Source organism: Miniopterus natalensis, chromosome 11 (assembly GCF_054644295.1).
Source record: "Miniopterus natalensis isolate mMinNat1 chromosome 11, mMinNat1.hap1, whole genome shotgun sequence".
Classification (NCBI taxonomy): Eukaryota; Metazoa; Chordata; class Mammalia; order Chiroptera; family Miniopteridae; genus Miniopterus; species Miniopterus natalensis.
Genome location: NC_142091.1, coordinates 27,069,028 through 27,082,816, shown reverse-complemented (window position 1 = coordinate 27,082,816; position 13,789 = coordinate 27,069,028). Strand labels below are relative to the sequence as shown.

At 41.0% G+C, this 13,789-nt stretch overlaps 1 pseudogene; it reads right to left on the bottom strand.

The window, feature by feature from the left end:
* Positions 1-10,360: 10,360 nt before the first annotated feature.
* Positions 10,361-13,298, bottom strand: LOC107532368 (heat shock protein HSP 90-beta-like; annotated as a pseudogene).
* Positions 13,299-13,789: the final 491 nt, after the last annotated feature.

Below are 13,789 nucleotides of genomic sequence, written 5' to 3'. Positions count from 1 at the left end.
TAGTAGTAATAACCACTCTCATATACTGAGATCTTCTGTGCCTATCACTGTCTCAATCATTATTCATGTATTATCTCATTCAGTAATACTGATCCTGTGCCATTGGTACAATTATTATATACCATGTATAGATGATAAAATTAAGGCTTACAGAGGCCAATCCATATGGTAACAGTGTCTCAGTTACCTACTGATATAACAAACCCCCCCACAACTTAATAACTGAAAAAATCAGCTGATTTTTTTGCTCACAATTACTGGTCAGACATGTGAACACAGTAGGGGCAACACCACAATATCTGGGGCCTCTATTGGGCTGTTTAAGTGGCTGGGGCTGAGAGGGATGGCTGGGATGAGGCATATGTCTGATATCTGAATTCTGGCTATTATATGGGTTCCCTGGTATTTTCCCACAAGGCTAGTGTGAGTTTCTCCACATGCTAACCTAATGGTTGCTAGAGAAATTATTCAAAGATAAGTCCACCGGGAACATACTTATTAAGCCTCTGTTTGCATCATGTTTGCTGATGTCTCATTGCCCACAAGTCACATGAAAAAGACTGTCACTGTGGGAGAGGGCTAAACAAAGCCTAGTAACAAGAAAAATGATACAGGTATTTATGGACTATGAGACCCATCAGGAGAAGCAAGCATACCGGACTTGTGTGTACAAGTATGTGGAGGGGAGAAGGTGCATCAGGTAAGGCTGGAAGAAAAAAAAATTATAGATTACAGAACTTCAAAGAGAAACCATATATCTTAGCCCAGCCTTCATTTTACACATAAATAAATTGGGGCCAACATAGGAAAAGGAGCCCAGCTAAAGACACAGAGCTAATTGCTGGCAAACACCAGGTTCAGAATGCATCACAGCCAAATCCAAAGCAGAAGCTCCAATGGAGAGATTGCAGCATGGCGCAGTGTTGGAGAATGTAGGGTACATGGGCTGGATGGCACGCAAGAGGGCCGAGGAGATTCCAAGGGCGAAGAGTCTAGAGGCCCAGGCCTGAGAAGTTCAAGCAGCCCACGTACGAACCCATTAGACCCGCAATGTCCCCCTGCCTGCTCTGACCAAGGTGCAGACATGTCCCTTTTCCGCAGCACTGGCTCCACGATTAGCTGGAGTCCTTGCATTCTGCCGCCTGTCTACAGATCTTTCAGTTTAAGCTTCTGGGGAGCAAAAGGCTGTCCATGTTCAAACGGAGCAAAATAAAGTTAAGTATGTAATAAAGGCTTTTGGATTATAAAAATGTATATATACATATAGTTCCTTAAAATCACTAGGGGGCCAATCTGTCTAGAGTCTTTGCTAGGTAGCAAATTTTGTACTCTTTTATAGAGCTTTTATTTAATCAACTTAAAACTATAAGATAGGTGTGTTTTTAATCCTTTTTTTCACAAAGAAAACTAAGTGTGAAATGGCTGAAAGACTTGTCTAGTGTCACAGCTAGGATTTAAAATTTGACCACTGTCCTTGTGCTACTCTTTCTTTCAGGTAATGAACCTGTAATCACATGGAAAGCTAGGACAGTGTGTTTAAAACCCACAGGGGTTTGAACGCAGGCTCGGACATTTATCTCTAACTTGGTTTTGAGGAAATAATAATAACCTTTCTGAGTGTGAGTACTTTCATTCACGAAATGAGGGACTAGGTGAGATCATTTCTAACGTGCACTTTATCTCCAAAATGTTTTTTCCAGCTTTCATTGACAATTGAAAACCCAAAGCTATTCAGTGCAGTGCCATCTGGTGTTCATTACTGAGATTACCTGATGGTTCTTGGTAAATTAAAAAAAAAAAATCCGTTAACTCCATAATACACAAGTAATAAATATGCACTATTTACCCAAAACTTACCTCACTGTGAATTCCATTTATTTCCTTGTGTAATGTTTATAAAGTAGGTGTTAAAATATCAAGAGCATTACTCCAACTGAATGGTTGCGCAATATTGCATACAGGGATAGACACCACCTTCACACACAAAAGGGGTCAATTCTACCTGCCCACTTCATGCTCAAAATAAAGCAGCAATAGGTCCCATCACATTTCTATATAATTAGTGTTAAATACATTTTAATCCCATGTAGCTGCATGTATTTGAATAGTAACCAGCATTATTATATTTGAATTGTTGCAATTACACACTGGATCTCTCAATGGCAGAAAATGTATAAATGTGAAGTTCTCCACAAAAATCAGAAAACAACAACTATGTGATGCTGAGGGAAATCACAATGGGATTATGCTGCCTGTGATTCCACATCTCTTAATTCTGTGCCCACTTAACTTTCTATATAGTGTAATTGGGCATGGGGTTGGGTTGGAAGACAAACCATATCTAATATATTAACAGCAACTCTTATTCACAAATAGCTAAAGAGCATCCCACCAAGTTTATGCCAATGGTTTTCCTTGCACACGATACAAGTAATTTGTCACTCCACAGGTACAACACTATTATATTTTTTGCTTTTTAAAACAAGAGTCTAAAAATATTTCCCCAAGTCACTCAAAATGAATTCTGGTATTACACAGATTTTCTAGATTCATGAAACATAATGGCACAGGGGAGTTGAAGTGAATGCGGTATGTAGAAATGCAAACTAAATATAAGTTAAAAGTTGCATTTTTTGTTTGCTCTCTCAACAGACGGAAAGCTCTACAACGACTTTCATTAAGACATGGCTAAAGAATATGGTTTATTTTATTAATTCTGCGGTATTTAAATATACAGTCCTCCATTTAAATTTGTTTAAAAATTAATTCAATATCTACAGAATTTGGGAGAACAATCTTTAAAGCAACTCACAAAAAACCTTAGTGGAATAGAAGCTTCACATGAGCCAAAGAGACTGTGTGCTTAAGGAGAGCATCTTGGGTAATTTGTGAATAAAATGTCTAAACCTCATGAAGTAGCAGTCTCACAATGCTTTGGTAGAAGAATGAATGTTCTAGAAAAGGTAGGGGAAATGAGATTCAGTAAAAAGCTGCTGGAAGAACTTATTTTTAGCCTGGGTTAGAGGGAATTCACATAACAAACAAAATTTTTCAGATAATGAAAACTATTGTATGAAGGCAAAAGATGATGTAATATAGAAGATTGGGAAAGCAGAAACAGTATGAGATGAGATGGAGAAGAGATGCCTTTTCTGAGAAAGTAAGAGTTGAGCTAAAAGCTAAATCACAAGGAGGCAGCTTTGCAGGAGTCTCACAGAAGGAATTCCAGGCAGAGGCAAACACAAGTGCAAAGTCCCTGGGGCCATATAATGAAAGAAAACTAGAGAATCTGAAGCAAAATGAAAAGGAAGATTGTTAGCAGTGAATACTTTTACGCTGGGTGAGGAAAGCAGGTAAACATTCTGGGTTCAAAAAGAGTCTCACATTTATTGGGAATAAAACTGGGAAAGGGTGAAGGAATGGGAATATCCAAATGTTTTTCTTTTACTATAGCCTTTGTTTTAAAGCCTATTTTGTCAGATATAAGTATTGCTACACCATTTGCATGAAATTCCCTTTTCCATCCCTTTACTTTTAGTCTGTGTATGGCTTTCATTCTGAGGTTGGTCTCTTATAGACAGCATTTATATGGGTCCACAATTCTTATCCATTCAGCTACCCTATGTCTTTTGAATAGGCATTAATATTTTAAAGTGATTATCGGTAAGTTCATATTTATTGCCATTTCATTCTTTTAACTATGTTCTCCTGGGTTTTTTTTTTTATTTGTTTTGTTTTGTTTTGTTTTTTGTCTTCTTCAAAAAGATCCCTTTAACATTTCTTACGATACTGGTTTGGTGGAAACAAACTCCTTTAGTTTTTCTTTTCTAAGACACTCTTTATTTCTCCTTCAATTTTAAATGATAACCTTGCTGGGAAAAGTAGTCTTGGTTACAGGTCTTTGCTTTTCATCATTTTAAATATTTCATGTCAATTCCTTGTGGTCTGAAATGTTTCTGTTAAGAAATCAGCTGACAGTTTTATGGGAGCTCCTTTGTAGGTAACTAACGGTCTTTCTCTTGCTGCTTTTAAGATTCTCTCTTTGTCTTTAAAGATTGCCATTTTAATTATGATGTGTGTTGGTGTGGGCCCTTTGGGTTCAACATGTTTAAGACTCTCTGTGCCTCCTAGATTTGTGTGACTTGTTACTTAATCAAATTAAGGAAGTTTTCAGTCATTATTTCTTCAAATAGGTTCTGGATCCCTTGCTCTCTCTCTTCTCCTGCAGGTACCCCTATGATGCAGATACTGTTATGTTTCTTGCTGTCCCAAAGATACCTTAAAAATATCCTTATTTTATAAAATTCTGTTTTCTTTTTGCTGCTCTGATTAGGTGTTTTCTGCAACCTTGTCTTATAAATTGCTAATTTGATCTCCTGCTTCATCCAACCTACTGTTTATTACTTCCAGAATATTCTTTATTTCAGATATTATAATCTTCATTTCTGACTGGTGCTTTTTTATAGTTTTTATGTCCTTTTTCGTGATATTGTAGTTCTCACTGTTTCTTGAGCATCATTATAACCATTACTTTGAACTTTATATCTGATAAATTGCTTGCCTCCATTTCATTTAGCTCTTTTTCTGGAGATTTCTCCTGTTCTTTCATTTGGGTTTTTTTCTTTGTCTCCTCATTTTGGCTGCTTCTTTGTATATGTTTCTATGTATTATGTTGGTGTGCTATGACTCTCAGTCTTTGTGGGGTGGCCTTACGTAGTAGGTGTCCTGTGGGTCCCAGTAGTGCAATCTCCTTGATCACCTGTGCTGGGTGCTCCAGGAATGTCCTTTGTGTGGGCTATGTGGGCCCTCCTGTTGTAACTGAGTCTTGATTGCTATCAGACTGTTTGTGCCTGGTGTCAACTCTCATCTGGCTGACTGTGAGGATCAACCCTGACCACAGTGTATGAGCTGCTGTGTATGTGCTGACTACATAAAGTGAAATTTGCTTCAACAGGGTTTGGTGCCTGCCAAGATCTCCCTTTAGATATGCCACTTGTGAAACTAATTGGATTCTAATCTGATATTGTCTGAAGCACACCACTAGATGTATTGGTTCTGGGGCCTCTTTGGTGCAGGCCAATGTCAGATGCTGCCTGTGACTTGCCCTGGGAAACCTGTTGAGAGCTGCAAAGTGACCCATAGTTTGTGGCTGCCTGTGCTAAGCCTGGGTGTGCAGGGGAAGGATCAAACTATACACCAAAGTTGGCTTTTACCCACCAGGTCCAGGGGCAGGTCAGCAAAAGTCCCAAGACATGTTGATATCTGCCTCTCCTGCCTTATCAGCAGCTGCCTATTAAGCTCAGTCACTAAAACAACCTCTGGCAGTACTCAAGTTGAATGAAGTAGGTTTTCAGTGAAGTAAGCAGGTAAGGGCAAAGGGTTTTCTGTATATCAATACAGGTTCAAACTCAGTGTCAGTGCTGAGTTTGAGGCCATTCAGCAAGTGTCCCAGAGTATACCAAGTCTAGCTGCCACCCACTGGGTGTTCGTACACCTTTGTGATGGGGCAGGGTCTCAGAGAGTGATCAGGGTAAGGCCACAAGAGATTACCAGGTCACAAAAGACCAAGATTTGGCTGTGTAAAGAGAGGGCTCTGCATCAGTCATTTATGTGATGGAAAAATGTCCCCTGACCTAGAGGCACACAACTCAGTTTGTCCCAGATTCTGCCTGGAGTCAGATCTCAGCAGATCAGGGCTGCCAGGAATCAGTAGGATGGTGGTAGTGGATATCCTGTGAAGGGGTGATATCAGTCAGCCTTGGGGGGTGCTGTGGGGAGTGGTCCCTGCCACAAATCCACACAACTTAGTCTTTCTTGGATTCTACCCACACCCTCAGCAGGGTGGAGTCACCAGAAGTCAGAAAGGTGGGGCCACCAGGAGCCCAGAAAACGGGGCTAGTGGATCTCAGGTTCCTAGGAAAGGGAATGGTCTCTGCCCCAAAGCCATGCAACTCAGCCATGGACACTCCCTGAGTCTGCCCAAACCTCTATACCCCTGGCTAGGCAGCTGACTCCTCAGCAGGGCTCAAGCTCCACAGGGTGGGGCAACAGGAAATCTGGAGGGTGGGGCTATTGAATTACCCAAAGCTGATGCCATATGGAGAGGAGTGCTCCACTCAAGAAAGTTGGCATCCGTGGTGTGGGAGAAGAATTAAGCCCAAGGTTCCTGGCAGCTGTTTCTTCATCTCTCTCCCCAGAGCCACAAACCCGTCTCTTCTCACATGATTCTAATCTGTTTTGTGCTCCCTCTACCTGAGCTCAGGATGAGTGATTGCCAATGAGATTTTGTGTGTTGGCCCTTTAAGAGGGTGCCCATGTCACTAACATACTCCTGTCTCTCACTGGTGGACAGAACCCTTGCTGATTTTCATAGCTAGATGTTCTGTAGGTGCCTCTTCCCATTTCTGTTGCTCTGGGCTGTTGTGCCCAGCTTGGGGTTGAAACCCCACACTTCTCAGGGGTAACCTCAACACTGAGATATCCCTCTAGAATCACAGCTGCACCCATGGAAGCAGGGCCAGCTGTTTTCACATCTGCACCCTTTATACCTGTCTCAATGTGGCTTCTTCTGTAAGTCCTTGGTTATAAGACTTCTCTTCAGCTAGTCTTCAGTTGTTTATTCAGGTTTATTGCTCTATATTTTAGTTGTACATCCAGTTTGGTTCTGGGAGGAGGTAAGTGTAACATCTACCTACTCCATTGCCATCTTGGATCTCCTGATTTCTGATTTCTGATTAATAGAGAGACCAAGACTCAAAGCACTTTCATGGTTGGAAGATTCATGGTTTGAGGATCAAAACAACGTTTCTTCTATTCAATAGAGAGATGGAGAAAATCTATTCATGAGCACTTTCCACACATGATCTTGGACACACATAGGAGTTCAGCCCACATTAGAGTACCCTTCTTAGAGAAGACTGTTGTTTCCTATGTCCTACTAATCAGAAAGTTAAAAAAAATTAATCATGGTAAATTATGTGTAACTTAAAATTTACCATTTTATCCACTTTAAGTGCACAGTTGAGTCGCATTTCACAATATGGTAGAACCATCTATCCATTTTCAGAACTTTTTTTCATCTTGCAAAACTGAAACTCTGTACCCATTAAACAATAATTAAACTTCCCAGGACAGAAACTTTTAACTCTCACCATCAGAGTAGCAAATAATCAGAAAATGCAAATAAAAATCAACCACAGGAAGACATTCTATACTGAGGCTTAACATAAGATCTTATTCAGAAGGGAATACAGGATGGGATGTAGGAGCAGCAGAAGAGCACATGCTTCCTTGATCTTTAGAGTTTAGAGATGCGAATTAAGATAAATTTATTTCCTGGCTTCCTTGTTGCCCACAATTGTATAGAGCAACAGGAGGAGAAACCCATAAAAGTATGTGCATCATTTGCTGGCTATAAAGAGCCCAATGTTCTTCTTTACCTTGCTCACTGGCCTGCTGATGACCAGATGGCACAACCTATTCCAAAGAGATACATCTCTCTTCCAGGAAGTTGTTCTTACAGGAAATACATACATTTAACTTAATTCTGCAATAGAAAACTACAACCTTCTCTGAAATTCTCTTAAAATAAATCAGAAGGGTAGGGGAGCAGGACAGGCTGGCAGAAAATAGAGGAAAAGAGATGATTATATTTATAAAATGGCCCAATGCTAAACTATATATGTTATCCATATGGTTTTGTAAACTCTGTATTTTTATTCTAACTTTATAATTAGTAAGGTAAAAATCTACAGCCCTCCAATTTTCCTGAGGCTACTTGTCTGTTAGAGTTGGGGTTCACACTGACTCCATAGCTTTTTCTATTTGCTTTGAAGTCTGGAGAAAGGTGTTTGGTGGGGGGGGGGTCAACTTCTAGCACTTTCCCACACCTATGGGAGGATTATGTCACTGCTTCATACATAACATCAATTTAAATATGAAGGGCATGCTGTTCACTGAAAGAATTAGGGACAAAACTAGATGACTTCTTCAAATGTACTCTAAGCTTCTAATTCCATGAAAGGCATGATAATTACCATGTCAGTAATTTAAGCATATTCTAATTTTAGATGCAAAAAATATGGCTTTTTCAGTATATTTCATAAAAGTTTTACTATTGAAAACTCAACTTGTGGAAACTAGCATATTCAGATTGAGGCAAAAATAAATCATCATTGGCTGACATGGGCTCTATGCATTTCATTACCTTAGTACTTGATCTATTTACTTGTTGCTGTGCTAAGCAATCCAACTCTCTTGTCAACATCCTGGGGAAAGAATAATATGTCCCAGCAGTTGTGTGTGTCTATGTGTGTTTGAGATAGAAGATGGAGGTAAGAACTGAAACAGACTTGGAGAGAAGCCTGTCTTCCCAGAAAGAATGAAGAACTATCTGATTCTTGACCATGAAATTTCCCTCCAGACAAGGAGAGCATTTAAACTCTGAAATCATACAAGGTTGCAAGAAACTTGCCTGGATAACAGCCAATGATATGGGGGTGAGACAATCTCTAAGACATTAAGTCAGAGCAAAAATATTCTTTTCACGGAAGAACAGGAAAGAAAGAAAATCAGATGGTCTGGTTTCAATACATGGTAAGATGGTCTTCAGATATATAGATATATATATATATTATTGAGGGGGAAGGTGATATAGGAGATTTAGGTTTAAGATAAAGATCTATTACTGACAGGGAATTTAAAGGTAAATCTCTTTCAAATAAAAAGAGGAAGCATACATTATTGTAAGGTAAATGCTGAGCTAAGCATAAATAATGCCTGGGGTTTTATTCCAAAGATTTTTTAAAGAATAGCCATTTTGTACATTATGAACACATTCTAATAAAGGCCATTTGTCAAAAGTCCTCAGTTTATCCATTGTAATACTTTTTAAGTAAACTTGCTCTTTATTACTTGTATCTAAGTTGAATAGACGTGAGTATGAGATCGTTTAAATAAACTCTTGAGTTGTTGATCAAAGAAAATTATTTAATGGCATCACACTGAATGTGTAATGTCACCTTCCAATAGAAAAGTAATTTTAAGACCAGACTTTAGTCAGAAATTCTGTCATTTCTCCAGTGGAGGATAGTAAAATACTGTCCTCTTTTGGTTATTGATAAAAATTATATATATTTAGAGTATATTGTGGAGAAAAGGGAACCCTCATCTGTTGCTGCTGGTAACATAAACTGGTATAGCCATTATAAAAAACAGTATGGAGGCTCCTCAAAAAATAAGAATAGAGTTACCATATGACCCAGCATTCCCTCTTCTGGGTACCTAGCTGAAAATTTTGAAGACGTTTATTTGCAAAGATATATGCACCTCTATGTTCATTAAAGCATTATTCACAGTAGCCAAGACATGGAAACAACCAAAGTGTCCTTAGATAAATGACTGGATAAAGATGTGGTATATATATTCAGTGTAATGCCTCTCAGCTATAAGAAAGATGAAATATTGCCATTTGTGACAACATGGATGGATCCTGAGAATATAATGCTAAGTGAAATAAGTCAGACAGAAAATGTGAGGAACCATATGATTTCACTCATATTTGGGATATAAAACTGAAAGCAACAAATGAACACACAAAAAAACAAACAAAACTCATAGACACAGACGACAGTATGGTGGTTACCAAAGGGAAGGGGATTGGGGGTAGTAAAGGGTGAAGGGGGTCAAATATATGGTGATGGAAGAATATTTTACTTTGGGTGGTGGGCAAACAATACAATATACAGATAATGTATCATAGAATTGAAACCTATGTAATCTTATTAACCAATGTTGCCCCAATAAATTTAATTTTTAAAATGGATAAAAATAAGTGTATATATTTGATATCCACATACATAATGAAATAATTACCATATTTTTAGCTAATTAGCATATCTTCTCCTCACATACCTTTTAATAAATTTCCAGTATTCGATACAGTATTATTAACAACAATCCTCATATTGTACAGGCATACCTCTTTTTATTGTGCTTTGTTTTATTAAATTTCTCAGATACCACATTTTTTACAAATGAAGGTTTGTAGCAACCCTGCATCTAGCAAGTCTATCAATGTCACATTTCCAACAAGCTCAGAGGATGGTTAGTATTTTTAGCAATTTTAATTTTTTTTTATAAAACTGCATCTTCTTTATTTTCCATACTTTAATTTCAGAGCAAAATGTGAGAAGGAAAGGCTTGAGGCTCTTCTTGTAAACTGTCTTAGGCAAAGACAGGAGAGTAAAAAAAAACTCTATAGGCATTAGCAGAGGAAACCAGGTGGGCCAGGGCTACTCAGGGCTGATGGGGGAACCATGAAGATACTATACAGAGGACACAGATCTGCAGGTAGAAACTCTTAATCTCCTTCTTCCATGCGAGAGGCATCCTCATCACCCTCAGTGGGTAGGGGGTCTGATCAGAAACGGCAGCACTGGGTTCTTCTGTCACTTCACCTTCATCAGTGCCTAGGTCTAGCTTGATTATGCAGTAGATGTGGTTGGTGTGGGCCTGGGGATCCTCAAGTGAGAAGCCAGAAGAGAGCAGCACAGTTTCAAACAGCAACATCACAAGGTCCTTGACAGCCTTGTCATTATTGTCTGCCTCTGCCTTTTGCTGCAGAGTCTCCACAACAGGGATGGTCAGGGCTGATCTCCGTGTGTTTTTTGCCATTATGTAGCCCATTGCAGAGTAATACCGAAGTGCCTGGGCTTTCATGATACACTCCATGTTAGGTGTCCAGCCGCAGGTGCTAGTGACAATGTAGCAGGGTGAAAACCTAAGTTTATTAGTGATTGTCACCTCTCAAGCTTCTTATCCTAGATTTCTTTCATGAGTTTGCAGAGGTTCTCAAACTTAGCCTCTCTCTTCCATTTTCTTCTTCCCCTCTTCATCCTCAGGTAGCCCCAGGCCCTACTTGGTAACTGAGAATAAGCTCTTCCCATCAAACTTCTAGAACTGCTGCACACAGCACTCACTGATAGGCTCCACCATATATTCTACCTCAGAGTCCCACTACCACACTCACTCCACAAAAGTGAGTTGACAACTGGCTCTTTGCTCTCACCAGTGATGTAACTGATGGACTTCTGTGCCGGAGCCCGCCGGCAGAGTCGAACGGTCCTGAGGAAGGGGTGAGGATGGAGAAAAGATAGACACAAAAAAGATGGGATCGGGAGGGCTGCAGCTCATTCCTGTTGCCAGCTGCCAGCCCCGAGTTTATTTTTTCAGCTTAATATATACAGGCACTGTTGATTGTGCTGAATAGCACCCCGCCCCACATTTCTTCCCTTAGCCCGATACAAAGTAATTCCTTCAAGGTCCTACGAATGCCTTTTCAGAGTAAACACCCTGCCTCCTGCAGGAGCTCAGGCCTTGGAAAGTATCTTTATCTCGGCTTCTAATGGGAACTTTTGGGGAGGATTGAGTCCTTGGCTTGGCATGTGGCTTAACTATCCTTTAACCCTTCAGGCCGGGGCCAGCTTCCTAATTAGCCTTTCTAGAATTTAGTATTGCTTTGGTGCCTCAAGGACTGGGTCAGGGAGCAGGAGAGCACCTCTGCAGCTCACCCAGGCAGCTCCTCTGTGCCTGGGGCCACAGCAGCTCACCCACATCTCCCCGGGAGCAGGGGAACACATCTGCAGCTCACCCAGGCAGCTCCTCTGTGCCTGGGGCCACAGCAGCTCACCCACATCTCCCTGGGAGCAGGGGAGCACATCCGCAGCTCACCCAGGCACTGTGCCTGGGGCCACAGCAGCTCACCCACATCTCCCCGGGAGCAGGGGAGCACATCCGCAGCTCACCCAGGCAGCTCCTCTGTGCCTGGGGCCACAGCAGCTCACCCACATCTCCCCGGCAGCAGGGGAGCACATCCGCAGCTCACCCAGGCAGCTCCTCCGTGCCTAGGGCCACAACGGCTCCCCACACTTCTGGGTCTCCTTCATGTGAGAGACATATTCCAAAAAAGAAGTCACTTCATCTCTAGACTGGAGGTGTGATAGCGCAGAAGCTCAGAAAGTTGTCGCTGATAAGTAGAGTCCTTAAGGATTCCAAGCTTTAAGTTTTTAGAAAATGCCTCATATATAGTTTTCCTTGTCTTCCACCAACTCGAGAAGACCTCAAGGCACCTCTTAACAATGTTTTTATGAGTAACCTTAAAGATTCTGCTCTGTTGGAGATGGTCAGGGACAGGTTCTCAGAGTCAATTAGACCACAGTTGAAATTGAGATACTCTGGTATCAACTCATTCCAGCTGTCCACGATGAACACATGGCAGACCGAGAGTTAGATGTGGTTCTTCTTTCTGTTCTCAAAGAGGTCAAAGGGAGCCCAACAGGATAAATAGCAATGCCCTTAATTCCCACTGACCTACAAAGGAGTGCTTGCCTCCAAGTGGTCTTCCCAGTCATTGGTAAGGCCCTTAGAGAGCTCTCCATATTCCTCCTGAGTGATGTCATCAGGGTTTCTGGTCCAAATGGACTTGGTCTTGTTCAGTTCTTCTTGATCAATATATTTTTCCTTAATCGTCATTTTCTTTTTCTTATCCTTAGCACTGTCATCCTTCTTGTCTGAGCCCATGTCTTCAATTTTGGGTTTCTCCCCCTCATCTTTATATTCCTCTTCTTTCTCCCTTCCTCTTCCTCTGCTTCGTCATCACTGATTTATTTCTCTTGTTCCTTCTCCAAATAAAGGGCGATGGGATAACCTATAAACTGTGAGTGCTTCTGCCCCAATTCTTTGACCTCCCTCCCCACTCAGTACTCTGGTCTTATTTAAGGTGGAGGATCACTTTGGTGCTCTGGCCGCGGTCAGCTCACACAGTGAAGGAACCCCCAGCAGAAGACTCACAGGCATATTGCTCATCATCACTGTGCTTTGTGATCACGACCACTTTCTCTGCCACCAGGTAGGCAGAATAAAAGCCAACACCAAATTGTCCAGTCATGGAGATGTCTGCACCAGCCTGAAAAGCCTCCAAAAATGCTTTTGTACCAGGCTTGGCAGTGGTTCCCAGATTATTTATGAGATTGGCTTTGGTTATGCCAATGCCTGTGTCCACCAGAGTCAGGGTGCATTCCTGGGGCTTGGGGATGATGCCAAATTTCAGCTCTTTACCATTGTCCAACTTGTCAGTGTCAGCCCGGCTCTCATAGTGTATCAGAAGCGCTAATGATCAACTCCCAAATGAAAATTTCCTTATTAGAGTCGAAGGTATTGATGATGAGAGACATGAGTTGGGCAATTTCTGCCTCAAAGGCAAAAGCCTCCCCCTCTTCCTCTCCATGGTGCATTTCCTCATGAAGGTATTGTGAAGGTGAAGACATGCAAGTACTAGGGAGCAGGGTGGGCAGGGACTGTGTTCAGCTCACACACTGTGCAAGCAGCGAGCGCGGGAGTGACTCTGTACATTGTTTTTTTAGACACACTGCCATTGCACACTTAACAGTCAACAATATAGTATAAACATAACTTTTACATGCACTGGGAAATCAAAAAAATGTGTGACTCACTGTATTGTGACATTTGCTTTATTGTGGTGGTCTGAAACTGTACTCACAATATCTCTGAGGGATGCCTGCATATTAGATCTCTAGACATATTCATCCTATATGAATGTAAGTTTGTACCCTCTGACCAACATCTCTCCATTTACCTCATCTCCCTGCCCTGGGGATCATGTTTTACTTTTTGCTTCTTTGTATTTAACTTTTTTAGATTCCACATATAAGTGAGATTATGTAGCTGTTTTCCTTTCTGTGTCGAACTTATTTCACTTAGCATAACCTTC